Source organism: Pan paniscus, chromosome 10 (genome assembly GCF_029289425.2).
Source record: "Pan paniscus chromosome 10, NHGRI_mPanPan1-v2.0_pri, whole genome shotgun sequence".
In the NCBI taxonomy this organism is placed as follows: Eukaryota; Metazoa; Chordata; class Mammalia; order Primates; family Hominidae; genus Pan; species Pan paniscus.
The window spans coordinates 75786875-75808604 of NC_073259.2; the positions used below are offsets into that span (position 1 = coordinate 75786875).

General features: G+C 37.2%; 1 pseudogene; it reads right to left on the reverse strand.

Annotated features, from left to right (window-relative positions):
• LOC100976656 (putative solute carrier organic anion transporter family member 1B7) overlaps positions 1 to 21730 on the reverse strand; it is a 127259-nt pseudogene that overhangs the window by 66994 nt on the left and 38535 nt on the right.

Genomic DNA, 21730 nt, shown 5'->3' on the forward strand with positions numbered 1-21730 from the left:
AATGATACTATTATTCCAAAGGTAGACCTAAGGATTAACCATGCAATTTAATATGTTCTGTTTATTACCTAAATACAAGGAAGAATGTCCTTCCTTTGCAAAATCATCAATGTAAGAAATCCCCAATGGTACTACGGGGGTTTCCCCTATGCCACGAAGCATATTACCCATGAAGACATAGATCCACATGTGTGACCCAGATTCCTTCACACAACCTATCGAGACAAGAGAGTGTTTTATTTTAAACATTATTTTTAACATTCTTATTAGAAATTTAACTACTTTAAGCCCTTTGCTATTCTATTTTTTTCTAATTACAAGTGATCCATATTCACTTTGCAAAGTTTGAAAATAAGGAAGGGCACAAAGAAAACAAGTAAAAAATATCTATAATCACACTACACAAAGAAGATCATTGCAAATGTTACTCTAGATCTTCTACATTTTTGGTGCACAAAATATGCATAATATTCCTTATGTACAATATATAATTAAATATCTAGGTTATTTTTAAGCTGCATACATAGTTATCGCTATATTATCACAATTTCCCCACGTTGTTAAGATTTCTTCTATGTGAAAATGTTAATGACTGTACAGTAGTGTGTTGAGTAACAATTCCCTCATTTGTTTAAACAATCTCTTCTTTTTTAGTTACAAAATATTTCCATTTTTTATTCTGTTAAACACAGATGTCATGGCTATAATTGTAAATAAGTCCTTGTGCACATTCCTGATTATTTTCTTAAGATTTATCACTAAAGTAGGCAAGTATATTTTTGTTCTTTAATATATATTAAAAATTAATCTCCAGAAAAAGTTACAAATTTACACACTTTCAGAAGTATATAAAATGTGAAATCTTATATTTCCTCCTTTCCATTTCTTTTCATTAAACTTTTGGGTTATAATTATAATTTATTATTTGTGTTATAATAGGCACAAAATCTTCAAATGCTATAATATTTTGCATTTTTTTATGAAGAGCAAAGTTACACTATTCACATATTTCTGCCACTTCCTGCTTTTTAAATTTTAAATGTGTACTTTTTTGCCAGTTACCGATTAAATTTTTTCTCTTTTCTCATCTACCTAAATATATCCTTCGTATATATTACAGTCATCCCTTGACATATATAGTAGGATGTTTGTTCCAGGACAACTCATGTGTACCCAAATTCATGCATACTTAATTCCTCTGGTTGGCCCTGTGGAAACTACCTATAGAAGTAAGATCTCCATATGGGTGGGTTTCTCCTTCTGTTTGGTTGGACAAAAGCCACATATAAGTGAACAGATGCAACTACAATCTACGTTGTTCATGGGTCAACTGTGTATATTAACAGTATGATTTTGTCTGTATGTAACGGTTAAATATTTTTCCTATCTGTTCTTAAATCAATTTTGCTAAAAAATCACATTTTATAGATGTAATTAGATATACAAATTTTATACTTTTTAACTGTCAGTATTAATTCTTACCTCTTTCTATTATCTCAGGTGGTGTTCTATTGAGTGATAACATTTGATTAATTAAACAGTTTGGTAAGTTTGATGTTGAATTTTCTGATGGATCAATATTGGTTTCTTTAGAATACCTGTAACTATAAGAGTAACACTGGATTGAACATTTTGCTTATCTGCTGAATATTTTCACCTTTCCCAAAAACGCAGAAAAATTTTCCCCTTTATTGACACTGTCTTCGAATTACCGGACTTCTCTTTGTCAATTTCGCAGCATGTATGTCAGAAGAGGAGGTGATAAGTGGGGGTGGGGGTGGGGCGGGAATGGGAGCATCTACTAAAACAGATAATTCAACACACCATGGATAAAGTGGGTTATCACTTTCCTATAATCCTAGGAGTGCTTATATTCTGGTCAAGATGTAAAATACCCTGTTTCACCTGTTTTTTTTTTTTTTAGTCTGTTAACTATATCTATTTATCCCTTTGAGTTATCGCCAAAGATAGTAAGTCTGTCTGATTTTCTTTCATGGACACACACACACTAATGCTTGACTCTTCAAAACTCAATTAAAAATTTCTAACCTATTTTAACTTTATGAGGAAGAACTTAATAAGGACAAAAGAGATGGTGCTGAATTAGAGACAGATGCTGATATCCAAAAGTACTAAGGAGCTCTGTGAGCTCTGAGGGCAGCTCATAGTGTGCCAGGTATTATGTTCAGCTTCAATGAACTAGAAATAAAGCTCAATTTTTGTACTTTAGAGATTTTCACACTCTCTGAGATAAAAGCATATGATCAAAGACACAATAAGTTTAATATGCAAGGTCCCAAGTTGTCACATACACACACAGAAGAGATGATCAGCTTTGCTTGGAGGTAGTGGGTAGATCAAAGAAGACTTCGCAATGTGAGTGACAGATAAAATGAATATTGAAGATGGATAGAAGTTTAACTGGTAGACAAAGGAAGAAAAGTATTCAAGGCTGTAGAAACAACAGGTGCAAAGAGATGACATACTCTGGCACATTTAGAGAACTGTAAGCCTGGAATGTGGTCCTCAAATGTGGGGAGCAATGCAAGATGAAGCTGTGGTGGTTGCATCTAAGCATGTTCTCCTTAAAAATCATGAAGAATAAGATAGTAAGAAGATTAGAAGGAATTATGGGACACTGAAATTATGGTGTCAGAAGTAGAGAAAAAGGACGGGCATGATGAAGAGGCCACAAAGGTAGAAAAATGAATCAAGATATGGACTATGATGAGTATTAGAGCAGTACCATCAAGAAGAAAGTTCTTATAAGGGTCAAATGTAGGAAAAGAACAGAATTAATATGATGACCAAAAGGCATGATTGCTGGATATGGCAATGAGTAAGTAATTGGCATCTCTAACAGGGACTGCTCATTGTCTCTTGGTATCCTTTTTTTTCTCCTTCCATAGTAAAAGAAGTTGGGATTTTTAGCTGGAAACCGCGTCCTGGAATAAAGCCTTTTTCCCCCCAGTATCTATATATCTATGTGTAAAATGTAACCAATTTCTGGTAAATGTGAAGCCAGTGGAAACATTTTGCTTCTGAAAATGCTCCTTAAGCCTCAGTCTGTGTGCATTTTTGGTTCTTCTCCTTGTTCTTCTTCCCTTCTTCTATCCTGCTGCCAGAAAATACATTGCCACAATTTGTACCATGAGGCCAAGGCCATGCAAGGCATAGCACTATGATGAAAAGAATAGAATCATATCATCCTTGGACTAACTACATTAACTTTTATGTAAAAAATAAGCTCTGTCTTATTTAAGTTTTAGCTATTTCCAGTTTTCTCTTATGAATACCTTCCTCTAATCATAACTATGCAGTTACCTTAGAAAGAACAACTTTGGTGTAATGCTGTTGGGCAAACTTATATGCAGCGGATGAAGCTGTGAAGTCTTACTATTATTAAAATCTTACAGGCAAAGACATGAAGTACACGTGTTATACTTCATGTAATAAATAGCTCATTTATTTCATTTGAAACTTTACACCTTATGTAATATTATTCTTATTTCAAAGTCTATGAAAGCCATGATGAATAAAGCAATATACTAACTATCATATAAAAGAAATATACTCCATTTCTAGACATACTTGGTGAATATTCTCAAAAGATAACTATTTAAAGGATAAAAATAAAATTCTACTGCTAATTTTCAAGTTGCTGATAATGAATCGCTCAGTGCTGTTTAACACTTACTATCCCATGAAGAAATGTGGTAAAGCCATCAAAATACTTCCAGTTCCCATAAGAAAACAACCAATTCCAATTAACTTCGGTCTGTGTAGTTTAGATCCAAAGTAACTTACAAATACAATCACAAACAAATTTCCTAGAAAGAGAACAAAATTATGTTGACATGACTTAGTTCAATTTTGTATCTGATAGAACTGAATGCCCCAGAACGACTGCAAATAAAGTCCAAGACATCATACCTTCCCTCAAAGACAATGTAATTTAATTGTGAAGATGAGCTCTCCTGCATTAAACCACTAATTGAAATTTGTATAGTACTAATGATAAGTAGAATAGGTTTTATATGCAAACAAAACACTTAGGTAATTTGGCAATATGAGAGAAGCAAAATGTTCTTGAAAGTTTGGAGATTACTGCATTGCGTTGGGATGGAAAAATGTCTTCCTAATCTGAGAAATCTTTTTATCATCATTCAGGCATTATTAAAATTTATTTTCAGCATTCTTTAAATTTATACTATATACCTACCATGGTGCTCAGAGTCAGAAATATAAAAAAAGAATAAACCATGGTACCTGTTCTCTAGAAACACATTAGTAATAAAATAAAACAGATGAATAGAGGTACTATTAGGTTATGGAAATAGCTTAAATTAGGGGCTTTGTGAAAATCTCCTGCAGGAGACGTCATTTGAGATTTAATGTTGAGTATAAATTATTTAGATTAAAACGTGGAAGAAGAGCAATTGGAGCAGACCAATTCAGATTTATCTGTAGCCTGATATATAACAATTAACAGACAACAATCAATAATTATTGAACATTGATTGAAAATAGTAGCATGAAAGAAGAGCATCAAAACAGACCAGCAGATAAAGCAACATAAGCATAAGTACTTAAACAAGATTAAACTAAAAACAGTAAAAACATTTTTTTAAAAATTCTGTTAGCATATTTAGAGGTACAAGGGCATGTAGCATCCATAAAATCAGAATGGCAGACTAAAAGTAACAAAAGAATGATAAAGTATTGTTATAAATTTAAAATATTATTAAAAATTTACAAATTAGAACTTGATATAATAAGATGGCATCAGAGAAGATTGATGAAACATAAGGAAAATAGGTAGAAATTTAGAAGAAAAAAATTTAAAAGCAAAAATACCCAGAAAATATATTATTTACATCATATATGTTACAGAACAAAATAGAAAAAAACAAACAGAAAACAGAAAATAAACTCGCTGGTCTGGTGAGATGGCTAACGCCTATAATCCCAGCACTTTGGGAGGCCAAGGCGGGTGGATAATCTGAGGTCAGGAGTTCGAGAGCATCCTGGACAACATGGTGAAACCCCGTCTCTACTAAAAATACAAAATTAACCAGGCATGCTGGCACATGCCTGTAATTCCAGCTACTTGGGAGACTGAGGCAGGAGAATCTCTTGAACCCGGGAGGCGGAGGTTGTAGTGAGCTGAGATCACGCCATTGCACTGCAGCCTGGGTAGCAAGGGCGAAAAACTGTTTCCCCTCCTCCCCCCGCAAAAAAAAAGAAAAGAAAGAAAACATTGGGAGGCCAAGGCGGGTGGATCACGAGGTCAGGAGGTCGAGACCACGGTGAAACCCCGTCTCTACTAAAAACACAACAACAACAATAAAATTAGCCGTGCGTGGTGACGGGCGCCTGTAGTCCCAGCTACTAGGGAGGCTGAGGCAGGAGAATGGCATGAACCAGGAAGGCGAGCTTGCAGTCAGCCGAGATCGCGCCACTGCACTCCAGCCTGGGCGACAGAGCGAGACTCTGTCTCAAAAAAAAAAAAAAAAAAAAAGAAAAAAGAAAAAGAGAAGAAATTCCCTGTGTTAGAGGAAGACTTAAGATGAAAGTTTCTGCTTTTGTCCAGCAGAATTAATATAGAAAGAGACAGTCTCAGATATATGCTGGTATATTTTCAGAGATTTAGAGATAAGAGATTCATATCAGTGCATAAAAATTACAATGGCATTAATTTCTTATATACAACACTGAATGTTATAAAACAGTAGATAAATAATTTAAACGTTTTGAGAAAAAGGGATTTTGAATGTTTAATTCCATATCCAGACAATTTATCACTTAAATGTGGTAGTCAAATAAGCACATTTTCCAAGAAAATATGCTACATTTTAAATTCTTCCTAAAAAAATAATTACAGTCATCCCTTAGTGTCCATGGGGTATTGCTTCTAGGATGCTCTGTAGATACCAAGATTTGTGGATGTTCAAGTTCCTTAAGTAAAAAGGTGTAATACTGCATATAACCTATCCCCTATCCATACCCTCTTGTATACTTTATATCAAATCTAGATAACGTCTAATACTTAATATAATGTAAATACTATGTAAATAGTTGTTATTCTGTGTTGCTTTTATTTGTATTATTTTTACAATTGTATTGCTACTTTTTAATTTTTATATTTTTTGAATATATCTTGCATCCACGGTTGGCTGAATCCATGGATGTGGGAACTGTGTATACAGAAGGTCATCTACACATGAAGCTATATTCCAGAAAGACTAAAGATGAGATTTGAAGTCACAAGATTCAAGAAACAGAGGTAAGCAAAGAAACAAAACTGATAATGATGTTCAAATAAGTGCTGTTAAACAGGTGCAAAGTTTAACAAAAATATGAAGGATCAATTTCTTAACAAAAGGAGACATTCAGTGAATTAAACTTTAAAACTAATAACATTCTAATTCTAAAATCCTTGATGATTTCATTGAGCCTGAGAGGTGAAAGAGTGAAGGACATGTAACGTGTAATATCTTTGAATCACAAATATTTTGAATTGATTTAAAGAGATGTCTTCCTTTGACAATTACTTTTTAAATATTATTTAGTTAAGCATATTGTAAATACAGTTACATTAGAAACAAAAATCGTATAAAATATTTGCAGTTTATGTAACAGACAATTGGGAGGTCCCTCTAAATAATTAGAAAGTGAAAAGAAGAGGTAAATTTAGCAGAGACTGTGAGCTAGCAATACATAAGAAAAAAATTTCAATTATTATTTAAAACTTCACTATTGTTGCAGAAATACAAATTAAAATGAAGGCAACAAAGCAATATCTTCAATGTTCCCCCAAAAAGACTTTAACCCCTCAATTGTGTACCCCGTTAAACACTAGAATCTAGTGTAGGTTGCTCCTATACAGTCCCTCCCTCCTAAAACCATAAGAATTATAGTCCTCCCTCAGCCTTTCTTCACACAGGGGCCCCTTGAGGCAAGGGAGGTAAAGCTTCACAAGGCATTAATTTGCAAACAATGAGTTTGTGTAGGATTAGAGTTTTTCAACATCATCACTATAGACATTTTGGGAAGGATTGTTCTTTGTTGGTAAGTCTGTCCAGTGCATTGCACAATGTTTAGCAGCATCCCTGGCCTCTACCCCTGGGTACCAGTAGCATCCTCCCTTCCTCAGCTTATTTATGGCAACTAAAAATGCCTTCAGATATTGCCAAATTGCTCATGAGGGACAAATTTACACCTGGCTGAGAGCCAAGTGTTAAAAACAGTTTGTTTTTTTAACATATGCAAGTATGGTTACTAAAATAGAAAATAAAAAGCTACCTATTTCGAAGCTTCCATCAATTAAACCAGCAAGAGAAGAGGATATCTCAAATCTCCTTTCTATTTGAGTGCTTGATATTTTCATAAAAATTCCAGCTAGTGCTTTAGCAACATAGCTGAATGACAGGAGTGTCAAGAAGATCTGAAAAACAGCAGAAAGAAAAGAGAAAATTGATTAATTAAAGAACTATATAATGTTTATAGGTACGTGGAATTAAAATAGTTTTTTTCTTTACTTACAAACATTATTTTTATCTTAAAAAGCATACTCATCTTTTTTCCTATACAAGTTGGAACTTGTCAGCCCTATAACTTTTTTTTTAGTGATTTTTTTAGTTCATGAGTTTTGGGGGTACAGGTGGTTTTGGTTACACGGAGAGGTTCTTTAGTGGTGATTTCTGAGATTTTAGTACACTTGTCACCCAAGCAGTGTACACTGTACCCCATATGTAGTATCACCCTCATTCCCCTCCCAACCATTCCCCCGAGTCCCCAGAGTCCATTATACCACTACTATGCCTTTGCATCCTCATTGCTTAGCTCCCTGTTATAACTGAGAACATACAATATTTGGTTTCCCATTCCTGAGTTACTTCACTTAGAATAATGGTCTCCAGTTCCATCCAAGTTGCTGCAAAAGACATTATGTCATTCCTTTTTATGGCTGAGTAGTATTCCAAGGTGTATATATGCCACATTTTCTTTTCTTGTTTTTATTTTTATTATTTATTTTTTATTTTACTTTAAGTTCCAGGATACATGTGCAGAAAATGCAGGTTTGTTACATAGGTATATGTGTTCCATGGTGGTTTGCTGCACCTATTGACCCATCCTCTCAGTTCTCTCCCCTCGCCCCCCAACTCCCAACAGGCCCTGGTATGTGTTGTTCCCCTCACTGTGTCCATGTGTTCTCACTGCTCACCTCCCACTTACGAGTGAGAATATACAGTGCTTGGTTTTCTGTTCCTGTGTTAGTTTGCTGAGGATGATGGCTTCCAGCTTCATCCATGTCCCTGCAAAGGACATGATCTCATTCCTTTTTATGGCTGTGTAGTATTCCATGATGTATATGTACCACATTTTCTTTATCCAGTCTAACATTGATGGGCATTTGGGTCGGTTCCATGACTTTCCCATTGTAAATAGTGTTGTAATAAACATACTTGTGCATGTGTCTTTAGAGTAGAATGATTTATAATACTTTGGGTATATAATCAGTAATGGGATTGCTGGGTCAAATGGTATTTCTGATTCTAGATCCTTGAGGAATTGTCATACTGTCTCCCACAATGATTGAAGTAATTTACTTTCCTATCAACAGTATAAAAGCGTTCCTATTTCTCCACAGCCTCACATCTTTTGTTTCTTGACTTTTTAATAATCGCCATTCTGACTGGCATGAAATCGTATCTCATTGTGGTTTTGATATGCATTTCTCTAATGATCAGTGATGTTGAGCTTTTTATCACGTTTCTTGGCCATATAAATGTTTTCTTTTGAGAAGTGTCTTTCATATTCTTTGCTCACTTTTTGATGAGTTATTTTTTGTTGTACATTTTTGCAATCTACCAATCTGACAAATGTCTAATATCCTATAACAGTATTATCATTACACTAGTAAAGCATGATTTTCTAACTTGGTTACAATATTCGATTGTTAGAGGAGTATAATCAGGGTTGTTATTTTTAAATTAATATCATTAACTGATTTATAGGAAGCTAGACACTGTTCTCAGATGGCCACAATGGTGAGCTATTTTTTATTTCCATGTGAATAGCATAGGCTAACTGGGAGGGGGGTGGTGGTACATTCGCAAAGGTAGCATTTCCAGGAGCCAGCTAAAATATTGAACTTTGTGGAGGCAAAGAGGAATTTTATGACCAACAGAAGTGACTGTATCAATGTGAGATGTAGTGGTTATAGATGTTTTCATTTCCAATTTTATTTTAACAAAATGTATTGATTCATCCTTTCTCTTAAAGCTCACATCTACATCCTTAAGCTATTCCTTTAGCCCTACTATTAAACTATTACCCGCTTCTGAACTGCAGGTTTGTGTTCCCCCCAAATTTTTATGTTGAAACCCAAATTTCCAGTGTGGTGATAATTGGAGATGGAGCATTTTAGGGGTACTTGGTCACAAGAGTAGAACACCCTAATAATAAGAGAAATGAGAGATTCTCGCCCTCTCTCTATGCCATATGAGGACACAGTGAGAAGATAGCCATCTGCAAACCAGAAAGAGGCCCTCATCAGAATTCAGTTATGCTGGCACCCTGATCTCAGACTTCCCAGCCTTCAGAAATGTGAGAAATAAAGTTCTGTTCTTTAGTTACCAATCTTTGCTATTCCACCTTTCTAAATTAAGAGACCCTTTCTTATCACCTTCTATATTCCCAGTGGTTTGCACCACCACGTCTTGCCTCAATTACTGCAATAGCCTCTTGATACATCTTTCTAGTTCTGCACAAGTCTGCCCAATGGCATCTTCTCAAAACAGTAGCTAAAGAAATCCTTTCAAAATAATTTAAAAATAAATAGATCATGCTACCACTCAGTGTCTTCCCATGTGCCTTATAGCAATATCAAGCCTTTCCAATGACCTACAAGACCATGAATAATCTATCTTCTCATCTGAGAGGAGTCAATTCTGACAGCTTGTACATACAGAAGTACATACAGTCTTTGTGTCAGAGAATAGTAATGAAAATTGTTCAATCATAATCATTTCAGAGACTATTATGGGCACCTCTTTTCATACAAACTAGAAAATCAAAAAAAAAAACAAAACAGATGGATTCCTGGAAATATACAACCTCCCAACATTAAACCAGAAATAAATTGAAATCCTTTTTTTTTTTTGAGATGGGGTCTCGCTGTGTTGCCCAGGCTGGAGTGCAATGGCACGATCTCAGCTCCTGAACCTCCACCTCCTGGGTTCAAGCAATTCTCCTGCCTCAGCCTCCTGAGTAGCTGGGATTATAGGCATGTGCCACCACGCCCGTCTAGTTTTTGTATTTTTAGTAGAGACGGGGTTTCACCTTATTGGGCAGGCTGGTCTCGAACTTCTGACCTCATGATCCACCTGCCTCGGCCTCCCAAAGTACTGGGATTACAGGTATGAGCCACCACGCCTGGCCCTGAAATATTAAATAAGACTGATAGACAACTAGCTAGATTAATAAAAAAAGCTAAGAGGGAAGATCCAAATAAACACAATAGGAAATGACAAATGACACCAACCCCAGAGAAAAACAAAAAAGCCTCAGAGACTATTATGAGCACCTCTTTTCACACAAACTAGAAAACCAAAAAAAAAAAAAAAAAAAAAAAAGGATGGATTCCTGGAAATACACAACCTCCCAACATTGAACCAGGAGAAATCCTAAATAGACCAATAACATGGCAAATATTAAATTATTAATAAAAATCCTGCAATCTAAAATAAAAACTGGACCAGAGAGATTCACAGTCAACTTCTATCAAATGTATAAAAAAGAGCAGGTACCAATCCTACTAAAATTATTCCAAAAAATTGAGGAGCAGGGACTCCTTCCTAACCCATGCGATGATAAAATGGATGCTCGCTACGTTGTCGAGAAAAGGGAACACTTATACACTGCTGGTGAGTATGTAAATTAGTTCTTCCACTGTGGAATACGGTTTAGAGATTTCTCAAACAACTTAAAACAGAACTAGCATTTGACTCAGCAATCCCATGATTGGGTATATACCCAGAGAAATATGAATTATTCTACTCAAATGATGTATGTATTTGTATGTTCATTGCAGCTATATTCACAATAGCAAATATATAGGACCTAGAAGTCCATCAGGGGTGGACTGGATAAAGAAAATATGGTACAGACATACTATGAAATACTATGTAGCCATAATAAATAAAACAATTTTATTTGCAGCAATGTGGATTGAACTGGAGGTCATTATCCTAAGCAAATTAATGCAGCAACAGAAAAACAAATGCTGCATGCCCTCACTTACAAGTGGTGCTAAACATTAAGTACACATGGATGCAAAGAGGGAAACCATAGTCACCAGGGCCTACTTGAGGCTGGAAGTTGGGAGGAAAGTGAGGGTTAAAAGCTACCACCTATGGAGTACTGTGCTCACTACCTGGGTAATGAAATCATTTGTATATCAAACCCCAGGAACATGCAATTTACCCGTGAAGGTAAGCCGTGTATGTACACACAAACTTAGTATAAACGTTAAAAAAAAAAACTTATGAAAAAAAAAAAAGGAAAAAATGTGGGAGGGAGTGATTTCAGCCAAATGACAGAATAATAAGCCTGGGACCCTCATTCTCCCATAAGACAGATTTAACAACAAATAAACTAAATGCCTTTGTGGGAACTCCAGAAACCAATTACAAGGTTTCTGCACCAATAAGCATAAATACAACATGGAAAGAAACATCATGATTCTCATTATTCTGTCTCACTAGAGACCCTCCCATCTCACACTGTTCCATGCAGTGGGGATGAAGCATCTAAATTTCCTATGTCCAATGTTTTCACCTTTAGGGTGACTGCCAGAGGCCTAGTCTCTGTCTTGCCTATATTCAAGTACTGATAGAAATGAAGAAGCACGATGAGTATCTCTCAGAACAAAGACAATAAATGTGCATCAGAATCTGCACTACCACAGAAAGACTAGGTGCAAAGCCAGTACCATAATTTACTGTGACACTAAAGAGGTCACAGTATCACAGACATCAGAGAGATGAGAGAAGGTTTTTTTTGTTTTGTTTTTTTTGTTTTGTTTTTGTTTTTGTTTTTTTAAGACGGAGTCTCGCTCTGTCACCCAGGCTGGAGTGCAGCGGCGCGATCTCGGCTCATTGCAAGCTCCGCCTCCCGGGTTCACGCCATTCTCCTGCCTCAGCCTCCCGAGTAGCTGGGACTACAGGTGTCTGCCACCACGCCTGGCTAATTTTTGTGTGTGTTTTTTTAGTAGAGACGGGCTTTCACCATATTGGCCAGGCTGGTCTTGAACTCCTAACCTCAGGTGATCTGCCAGCCTCGACCTCCAGAAGTGCTGGGATTACAGGAGTGAGCCACCTCTCCCGGCCAGAGAGAGGGTCTTGAATAGAAACCAGCAAACCTTTTCAAATAGAAGATGATGTATGAGCCAAAGCACAGAGAGAGGAATGCATACCCAGACAAACCTGAGAGGGCTCCAGAATCTCTCTAGCCATGTAGAATGGAAAAAGTTCTCCCTATGGAAAACTGGACTACAAAGTCTGAAAAGTTGTTGGATTTATCAAATGCAGACTTTTTTCATGAAAAAATAACAAGGCATATAAAGAGAGACGCCCCCAACAAATTCAAAGGAGTAAATTAAATCTTCAGAAAATGACCTGAAAGAAATGAAGATACAGAAATTGCCATATGACAAATTCAAAATTACTGTCAGGTATGCTCAATAAATTACAAGAGAGCACATATAGACAACTAAATGAAATTAGAAAAATAACCAATAAACAAAATGAGAATATCAACAAAGATATGGTAACTACAAAGAACCAAACAGAAACTCTGGAATCAAAAATAAAATAAATGAATTGAAAAATCCACTAGAGGCTTAAACAAAAGACTTGACCAAATATAAGAATCAGTGAAACCAAAGAAAAAACTTTGAAAATTACTGTGGCAGAGAAGAAAAAAAAAAAACATGTGAAGAACTAAAGGAATGATGGAACACCATTGATCAGAACAACACATGCATTATGAGAGTATTAGAGGAGAAGAAAAAAAAGGTGCAGAGAATTTATTTGAATAAATTACATCCCCCAATTTTTCCAATCTGAGGAAAGTAATGAACCTAAAAATTTAAGAATCTCAAAAAATTCCAAATAGGATAAATCTAATGAGATCCACATCAAGACATTTTGTTGTCAAACTGTCGAAAGTCACAGACAAACAGAATCTTAAAAGCAGCAACAGAAAAGCTACCTATGAAGTATAAGAAGCTTCTTGCCAGGTGTGGTGGCTCACGCCTGTAATCCCAGCACTTTGGGAGGCCGAGGCGGGCAGATCACAAGGTCAGGAGATCGAGACCATCCTGGCTATCATGGTGAAACCCCGTCTCTACTAAAAAAAAAACAAAAAAAAAATTAGCTGGGCGTGGTGGCGGGCACCTGTAGTCCCAGCTACTCGGGAGGCTGAGGCAGGAGAATGGCATGAACCCGGGAGGCGGAGCTCGCAGTGAGCCGAGATCACGCCACTGCACTCCAGCCTGGCCGAAGCGAGACTCCGTCTCAAAAAAAAAAAAAAAAAAAAAAAAGCTTCTTGTAGAGTATCAGCAGATTTCTTATAAGAATTCTTTCAGGATACAAGCGAATGAGATAATATATTTAGTGAACTGTTGTGGGAAAATCCTACAGATCAACAATACACATTTTTGTTTGATTATTTTTTGTGTTTGCTGTTTATCATCCTTTTCCTTCAACTTTTAGTACCCACTTCAGCATTCCGTTTTTCAAATATTATTTCCCTGTCCTCTCTCTATTCTTCTTATGGAATTCCTAGAATTTGTGTGTTAGTTCACTTGATGGTATATCACAGGTGCTTAAGTTTTGTTTATTTTTCTTCATATATTTCTTTTTCTACTTATCAGACTGAAATGTTCAGTTGGCCTATCTTAAAGTTTGATGATTCTGTGTTCTGCCTGCTTAAATTTTCCACTGAACTCTTGTCTTGGTCAGTTCAGGCTGCTGTAACAGATTACCATAGACTGGATGGCTTGAAAAACAAACACGTATTTCTCATAGTTTTGAAAGCTGGGATGTCTGAGATCAGGGTGCAAACATAATTGAGTTCTGATGAAGGCCCTCTTTTAGGTCACAGGCAGCTAACTTCTCCTTGTATCTTCACAGGGAGGAAAAAGTTAGCTCTCTGGCAGTTTCTGTTTTTATTATTATTAAATGTTAAGTTTAGGGATACATGTGCAGAATGTACAGATTTGTTACATAAGTATACACGTGCCATGGTGGTTTGCTGCACCCACCAACCTATCATCTACATTAGGTATTTCTCCTAATGCTATCCCTCCCCTAGTCCCCCACTCCCCCAACAGGCACCAGTGTGTGGTGTTCCACTACCACTGTCCATGTGTTCTCATTGTCTAACTCCCACTTATGAGTGAGAACATGTGGTGTTTGGTTTTCTGTTCCTGTGTTAGTTTGCTGAGAATGACGGTTTCTAGCTTCATCCATTTCCCTGCAAAGGACATGAACTCATCCTTTTTTATGACTGCATAGTATTCTACTGTGTATATGTGTCACATTTTCTTTATCCAGTCTATCATTGATGGGCATTTGGGTTGGTTCCAAGTCTCTGCTATTGTGAATAGTGCTGCAATAAACATGCATGTGCAGTGTCTTTTAGTGGAATGGTTTATAATCCTTCGAGTATATATCCAGTAATGGGATTGCTGGGTCAAATGGTATTTCTGGTTCTAGATCCTTGAGGAATTGCCACACTATCTCCCACAATGGTTGGACTAATTTACACTCCCACCAACATGTAAAAGCATTTCCATTTCTCCACATCCTCTCCAGCATCTGTTGTTTCCTGACTTTTTAATGATCATCATTCTAACTGGCGTGAAATGGTATCTCACTGTGCTTTTGATTTGCATTTCTCTAACGACCGGTGATGATGAGCATTTTTTCATATGTTTTTTGGCCACATAAATGTCTTCTTTTGAGACATGTCTGTTCATATCCTTCACCTGCTTTTTGATAGGGTTGTTTCTTTTTTTCTTGTAAATCTGTTTAAGTTCTTTGTAGATTCTGGATATTAGCCCTTTGTCAGATGAATACATTGCAAACATTTTCTCCCATTCTGTAGGTTTCCTGTTGATAGTTTCTGATGATAGTTTCTTTTGCTGTGCAGAAGCTCTTTAGTTTAATTAAATTCCATTTGTTAATTTTGGCTTTTGTTACCATTGCTTTTGTATTTTAGTCATAAAGTCTATGCCCATGCCTATGTCCTGAATGGTATTGCCTAGGTTTTCTTCTAGGGTTTTTATAGTTTTAGGTCTTACATTTAGGTCTTAAATCAATCTTGAGTTAATTTTTGTATAAGGCATAAGGAAGGAGTCTCGTTTCAGTTTTCTGCACACGGCTAGCCAGTTTTGTCCATGTCATTTATTAAACAGGGAATTCTTTCCCCATTGCTTGTTTTTGTCAGGTTTGTCAAAGATCAGATGGTCGTAGATAAGTGACATTATTTCTGAGGCCTCTATTCTGTTCCATTAGTCTATACATCTGTTTTGGTACCAGTACCATGCTGTTTTTGGTTACTGTAGCCTTGTAGTATAGTTTGAAGTCAGGTAGCATGATGCCTCCAGCTTTGTTCTTTTTGCTTAGTTTTTCTTGGCTGTACAAGCTCTTTTTTGGTTCTATATGAAATTTAAAGTAGTGTTTTCTAATTCTGTGAAGAAAGTCAATGGTAGCTTGATGGAGATAGCATTGAATCTGTAGATTACTTTGGTCAGTATGGCCATTTTCACAATATTGAGTCTTCCTATCCATGAACATGAAATGTTTTTCTATTTGTTTGTGTCCTTTCTTATTTCCTTAAGCAGTGGTTTGTAGTTCTTCTTGAAGATGTCCTTCACATCCCTTGTAAGTTGTACTTCTAGGTATTTTATTCTCTTTGTAGCAATTGTGAATGGAAGTTCACTCATGATTTGGCTCTCTGTTTGTCTATTATTGGTGTATAGGAATGCTTGTGATTTTTGCACATTGATTTTGTGTCCTGAGACTGCTAAAGTTGCTTATCAGCTTAAGGAGATTTTGGGCTGAGATGATGGGGTTTTCTAAATATTCAATCATGTCATCTGCAAACATAGACAATTTGACTTCCTCTCTTTATATTTGAATACCCTTTATTTCTTTCTCTTGCCCGATTGCCTTGACAAGAACTTCCAATACTATGTTGAATAGGAATGGTGAGAGAGGACATGCTTGTCTTGTGCGGGTCTTCAAAGAGAATGCTTCCAGTTTTTGCCCATTCAGTATGATATTGGCTGTAGGTTTGTCACAAATAACATCTTATTATTTTGAGATATGTTCCATCAATACCTAGTTTATTGAAAGCTTTTAGCATGAAGTGGTGTTGAATTTTATTGAAGGCCTTTACTGCATCTATCGAGATAATCATATGTTTTTTGTCATTGGTTCCATTTATGTGATGGATTATGTTTATTGATTCACGTATGTTGAACCAGCCTTGCATCCCAGGGATGAAGCCAACTTGATCGTGGTTGATAAGCTTTTTGATGTGCTGCTGGATTCGGTTTGCCAGTATTTTATTGAGGATTTTCATATCAACATTTGTCAGGGATATTGGCCTGAAATTTTCTTTTTTGTTGTGTCTCTGCCGGGCTTTGGTATCAAGATATTGCTGGCCTCATAAAATGAGTTAGGAAGGATTCCCTCTTTTTCTATTGTTTGGAATAGTTTCAGAAGAAATGGTACCAGCTCCTCTTTTTACCTCTGGTAGAATTCAGCTGTGAATCTGTTCTGGTCCTGAGCTTTTTTTGGTTGGTAGGCTATTAATTACTTCCTCAATTTCAGAACTTGTTATTGTTCTATTCAGGGATTCAACTTCTTCCTGGCTTAGTCTTGAGAGGGTTTATGTGTCCAGGAATTTATCCACTTTGTCTAGATTTTCTAGTTTATTTGCATAGAGGTGTTTATAGTGTTCTTTGATGGTAGTTTGTATTTCTGTGGGATCAGTGGTGGTATCTCATTTAACATTTTTTATGATGTCTATTTGATTCTTCTCTCTTTTCTTATTAGTCTGGCTAGCGGTCTATCTATTTTGTTAATCCTTTCAAAAAACCAGCTCCTGGATTCACTGATTTTTTTGAAGGGTTTTTTGTGTTTCTATCTCCTTCAGTTCTGCTCTGATATTAGTTATGTCTTGTCTTCTGTTAAGTTTTGAATTTGTTTGCTCTTGCTTCTCTAGTTCTTTTAATTGCGATGTTAGGATGTCGATTTTAGATCTTTCCTGCTTTCTCCTGTGGACATTTAGTGCTATAAGTTTCCCTCTACACACTGCTCTAGCTGTGTCCCAGAGATTCTGGTACATTGTGTCTTTGTTCTCATTGGCTTCAAAGAAATTATTCCTGCTTTGATCTTGTTACTTACCCAGCAGTTATTCAGGAGCAGGTTGTTCAGTTTCCATATAGTTGTGGAGTTTTGAGTGAGTTTCTTAATCCTGAGTTCTAATTTGATTGCACTGTGGTCTGAGAGACTGTTTGTTATGATTTCTGTCCTTTTGCATTTGCCAAGGAGTGTTTTACTTCTTATGTGGTCAATTTTAGAATAAGTGTGATGTGGTGCTGAGAAGAATGTATATTCTGTTGATTTGGGGTGAAGAGTTCTGTAGATGTTTATTAGGTCTGCTTGGTCCAGAGCTGAATTCATGTCCTGAATATCTTTGTTAATTTTCTGTCTCATTGATCTGTCTAATATTGACAGTGGGGTGTTAAAGTCTACCACTATTATTGTGTGGGAGGCTAAGTCTCTTTGTAGGTCTTTAAGAACTTGCTTTATGAATCTGGGTGTTCCTGTATTAGGTGCATATACATTTAGGACAGTTAGCTCTTCTTGTTGCATTGATTCCTTTACCAATATGTAATGCCCTTATTTGTCTCTTTTGATCTTTGTTGGTTTAAAGTCTGTTTTATCAGAGACTAGGACTGCAACCCCTGCTTTCCATTAGTTGGTAAATATTCCTCCATCCCTTTATTTTGAGCCTATGTGTGTCTTTGCACATGAGATGGGTCGACCAAATCCAGCACACCAATGGGTCTTGACTCTTCAACCAATTTGCCAGTCTGCGTCTTTCATTGGGGCATTTAGCCTGTTTACATTTAAGGTTAGTTTTGTTATGTGTGAATTTGATCCTTTCATTATGATGATAGCTGGTTAATTTGCCCTTTAGTTGATGCAGTTTCTTCATAGTGTCAATGGTCTTTACAATTTTTTTTTTTTTTTTTTTTGCAGTGGCTGGTACCAGTTTTTCCTTTCCATATTTAGTGCTTCCTTCAGGAGCTCTTGTAAGGCAGGCCTGGTGATTACAAAATCTCTCAGCATTTGCTGGTCTGTAAAGGATTTTGTTTCTCCTTTGCTTATGAAGCTTAGTTTGGCTGGATATGAAATTTTGGGTTGAAAATTCTTTTATTTAAGAATGTTCAATATTGGCTCCCACTCTCTTCTGGCTTATAAGGTTTCTGCCAAGAGATACTAATTTATGATATAGACTGGAACAATTTTTAAAGCAAAATATGTGGTAAAAAATAATTGAGTTTAGAAAATTTTTTGAAGTATTTGTTCATCAACTAATTGAACCCTATTCACACTCTCCATTTACACATTTTTTTTTCTTGTCACTTCAGGAAGAGCAGGAACAGAATTAAGGGCCAAGGCTCTTCCCGCTGTTTCTGTAAGATACATTAAGGCTGAGTTTACATTTATGCATTATAGAGTGAAATATTATAAATCAGTTTTCTGGTACAAAAACTGGATTGCGTACCCTTGCACAGATTTAAATCTGTGTTTAACTATTAGCCTTGTTCCTTTAAAAATTAAAGTTCTTGTTTTTGTAAATCTACATTGGTTTTATTTAATTTTACTTTACATCATTTTATTACATTATGACAACCACTTTATAAAATTTTTGATTTTTTTTTTCTGTATTAGCTAATGACAATTATATGCCTGTCAGTAGTCACTCTGGCAAAATAAATTTCTTATGTTTAATTCCTTTTACATTTTTACAGTGTTTGTCATTTGTATTTTCTGTGCTTTTTAATTTGATTTATTAGGATCAAATTTACTGTCATAATCCCATCCTTTTGTGATATCCTAGCAGTTGTCTGTGTCATTAGACTTAGTTGCTGACAAAGTTTAAAGTGCTTTATTTAAAAAATACACTCTTTTGATATAAGTTGTTTTCTTAAATTATTATAATACATTGTTTTAAAGTGCGCTAGAGTTTTCAGAATGGTAGACTTTGACATAATTTTTAAATCAGTCACCTGTACTGTGCTTAAAGACGTGAGGTGTAAGCTCCTAGCACTCGAAGCACTCTGACCTGAAATCTTCACAAACATGTCTTCAACTTTACTTTTGTCTCTTGGAACCAATACTTCTGGTATTAGTCTTGGTATCCCTCTTCAGCTATTATATATTCATTCTATTAAAATTCACATTTTTTTCCCCAAAGCTTTTTTTCTTCCCCAAGATGGCAGATTAAAGGCAGTGTTAGCACGTCTCTACCACTTGGAAAGAAAAAATAGTGTATGGAGATTCACACTGCGATTTTTTTTTCCCAAAAAGCAACTCAGGAACTTAAGAGGAAAATGAAATCCACAGACCCTTTGAAAGCAGCAGCAGGCTGCAGCATGCAGCCTGGGCCAGGTAAAAATCTGTAAGTCCCCAGAGTGACACTGCCTGCAGTGTATACACTCCCACCGGGGAACCTAGAAATTCAGGGCATGCAGGAAGATCATAACTCTACACAGCACTGGAATTGATTTAGGGAGCAATGAGAAATAGAAAAGTAGGAGTGGCAGTGGAAAGTGCCTTGCATGCATTCCCAGTATCCAGTGTGTACTAAGGAAGCCATCCCACATTGTGCCTCACAGGGGACCCTGTGGAAGTCTCTTAACTAATCCAGCCAGTGGTCACAGGTTGAAAGAAGCTCCCAAATGAATTTTGTGATATACCCTCAAGTGGAGAACTCCCTGGGCCGGAATTGGGCGGCAGGGGTGGGGGCAAGTTGGAAGTGTGATGCAGCCATGAGCAAGGGAGCTGGGCTCCCTAGCTGTGTGGACAGACTGGGAGGGGCATGGCCCGAAAGCTTCAGTTGCTATCTCTGTGGGGAAAGTTTATGGTTGGAGGCAGTTTTGACAAGATGGCCTTAATTTCTGCTATCAGCAGAAAACTTTTGGTGTGAAATCTGCCTTACCAAGTGCCTGGAAGCAGGGTGGAGATTACTGCTGCCCTGCCTGCTACACCCTGCTAGCTTTGCAAACTCTTCTGTGCAGCAGAGGCAGCTACACTCCTCTCTGGAACATTATCCGAGTGGCCAAGGAACCACCCTCTTACTCTTACAATGGCTGCTGCTTGCCTAACACACCAAGAGCCGGAGTGTTAACCTGCCCCAATCAGCCCCTACCTTGCTTGGCCCCTCCACTCACCTTGGTAGCTTAACACAAAGAATAGGCACTTTTGAGAGCTTTATGGCCTCGCCTATCACATAAGAAACCAGAGTACCTTCCCTCAGTAACATAAGGCAAGTACAAATCCCACCACTACTAGCATAGCTAGTGCTTGTTTCTAAGTGCCACCTCCTGACTGGAAGCCAACCAACATAGTCCCTTACAGCATCTCCAGGCAGAATAGCACTGCACCCAGGAAGGAGAAAACTTGTGCATGACCTCAGCTATCACCATTTTCTGCACCACCCTGGCTAACCAAGAGGGCGAGTCTGTCCATGTGGCCAGCTTTTTACTACTACAACCTGCATTTGAGAAAGCCAACACAGTAAGACTACTTATAACCAAGGAATATCACAGAGTCTATGTTATTTCCCTGCACTCCCATCAGAGCTGGTGCTGGGATCCACTGCTGAGAGGCAGGTCACATTGCTGGTTCCCTTGCAGACATTCTGCAGCACCAGCCTGGAGTATGAGAGCTCCACTGGGTGGCTAGACCCAGAGGAGTTACAGCATTCACCATAGTCTGTCTCTCAAGCACTCCTCCTAGGCGAGGGGAAGTGCACCACATCAAGGGAACACCCCGTGGGACAAAAGAACCCAGACAGCAGGCCTTGAGTCCCAGATCTTTCAACTGTTGGGAAGTTTTGTTCAGCAGCAGAACATTTGCAGTGCATGGCTCGGCAGAGAAAGTCTGCAGCTCTAACCCAACAGTCAGGAAGTCCTGGTACTTGTGAAGAATCTTGGAGAAGGGACTTCTTTTGCCTCTCATCCACTACTGCAGATATAGCTAGGGCTGTTACCACAGGAGCTTGGTATGGATACACCTATAGACAGCCTTTGTGGAACACTTCAGGGTGATTGCATCCCCACAGGAGGAACACCTCCAGGCACAGGTTTGCACAAGAGGTAGAGTCACAGTTCTTCTCTATGTAGAACATCAACATTCTTGCAGATGAGAAGAGGTACCTGTCTGATATAAATAGCCATAACATTGGGTCAAGGGTGTGTCTGGAATGGGAATAGCTTTCCTGTAGACCTGAGAGAGCTGCTGAGGTAGATATGGTCCTTCTCTCTGTTAAGACCTCAGTGAATTTCACTGAGATCACCCTCATCCACCTTTGTCAAGAATAGGACCTCTGCCTACCATCGGGTATCGCAATTACC